Raw genomic sequence first — 1864 nt, forward strand, 5'->3', positions numbered from 1 at the left:
GGAGGAAAGGGAGAGTGGAGGAGAAAGTGTGGTGGTGAAGACTTGAGTTAGGTGAAGAGAAAAAAAAAGAGAGGAAGGAGAGGTGGTGAACGAGAAAGAAGAAGAAGAGGAGGAGGAGGAGGAGAACGACAGAGACGAGGATGACGAAGAGGCGGAATACGACAGGGAGAAGAAGAAGACGAAGAAGGAGGTGGAGTAAAATCCTCCCTACTTTCCTCCCCTCCCTCCCTCTTTCCTCCCTCCTCCCTCCCTCCCTCCCTCCCTCCTCCCTCCCCCTCCCTCCTCTTCCCTCCCTCCTTCCCTCCCTCCTCCCTCGCAGCCAGGCGTCACCGGGTGCACTATGACACTCCCTCTAAATATTTGATTAGAGTTTTATTGCCGCAGCAGCTTTATAGGGCGATATTCTGGGCTTAACAACTACTCCGTGTGAGATGATGCGGGATGCGCCAGGGATATGGGTGGGTGGGGGGGGTAGAGAGGGGGATGTAGCGTGGGTGGGGGGTGGAGGGAGGGATAAGAAGGAGGGAGGGTGGTTGGGTGGGAGGGTGGTTGGGTGGGAGGGAGAGGGTAGAGAGGAGGAACGATGATGGTTAGGTGGGTGGGTGAAGGATGGAAGGGGAGAACTGGGGAGAGGAGGGCAGAACTGGAGGAGCTGTAGGATTCCTTCCCCTCTCAACCCTCCCTCCCCACCCTCCCTACCCTACCCCTTCCCTCCCCACCCTACCCCTTCCCTCCCTTCCTCACTCCCACCCTACCCCTTCCTCCCTTCCTCCCTCCCACCCTACCCTTTCCTCCCTTCCCTCCCCCTCCCCTCTCCCTCTTTCCCCTCCCCTCCTTTTCCACTGCCGAAGGACTCCGAGGCCGTGAAGACGTCGCCTCGACAGATGACCGAGATAACATCCTGGATTTATATCTTCCTCTTACCTTTTACTCGGGAACAAATGAGGAAATTTCTCTATGATGGGAGAACTCCTCCGCCAAACAGAGAGAGAAAACGCGAGTAATATGCAGCGGCGGGGAAAAACAAATTTATTTCCGAAATGTCTTTGCCGATTATTATATTGACGCCGGAAAGGCTCTTATGGGTAAACAAAATTAGGTTTGCAGTTCCGCCAGAGTTAAATTCGAGAAAAATAGAGCGAGCCGAGGTGGAAACGCGGCGTCTCAACGGCTCGCAGATCGCCATCTTTTCTGGAAATGGCCGAAGTTCTGTAAACACTTGAACGATGCACAAAGACACTCGATATCGGATTATTCCTGTCAAACCCGCAAGATATCCGAAATACTTACAGCTCTGCGGAATATTTTGCACAAAAATAAGTTCAGAGATCCTAGCGGCATACCCCTTGATAAGCTTCACCTCTGAACGCTACTATTGGGAGCAGTTATGACGGCCGTGATTGGTTGACCACGGCTGAAGTGGGCGGGGCCTCTTAAAAGAAATTGTATCCAATCACCATCCTTCTTGCTCATCCTTGCTAGATTCACATTTACGAGAAAAAAATAAGATCAGATTAGAGTAATTACTGTTCGTCTACACAACCTCCATGATTTATGTTTAAGAAATAAATAACGTTAGTGACGCATATGTCTGTCAAGGGAGAAAGTAAGATGCAGCTATTCTTTCCAGTCAATGGTTATTTCGGAATTTGATAGACACTCAAAATCAGAGGGTCCACTTGCCCAGAACGCCAATCCGCTGTCCCATATTGATGCGGTTTTACAAGACAGTAAATAAATATAAATACAGCAATGCCAGTTGAGGTCCGTATCTTGAAATATTTATATATATATATATAATATATAATATATAATATAAATATATATATATATATATATAATATATATATGTATGTATATATAT

This window comes from Penaeus japonicus, unplaced genomic scaffold (genome assembly GCF_977035675.1).
Source record: "Penaeus japonicus unplaced genomic scaffold, GWHDUDI00000001_assembly GWHDUDI00000017, whole genome shotgun sequence".
NCBI classification, from domain to species: domain Eukaryota; kingdom Metazoa; phylum Arthropoda; class Malacostraca; order Decapoda; family Penaeidae; genus Penaeus; species Penaeus japonicus.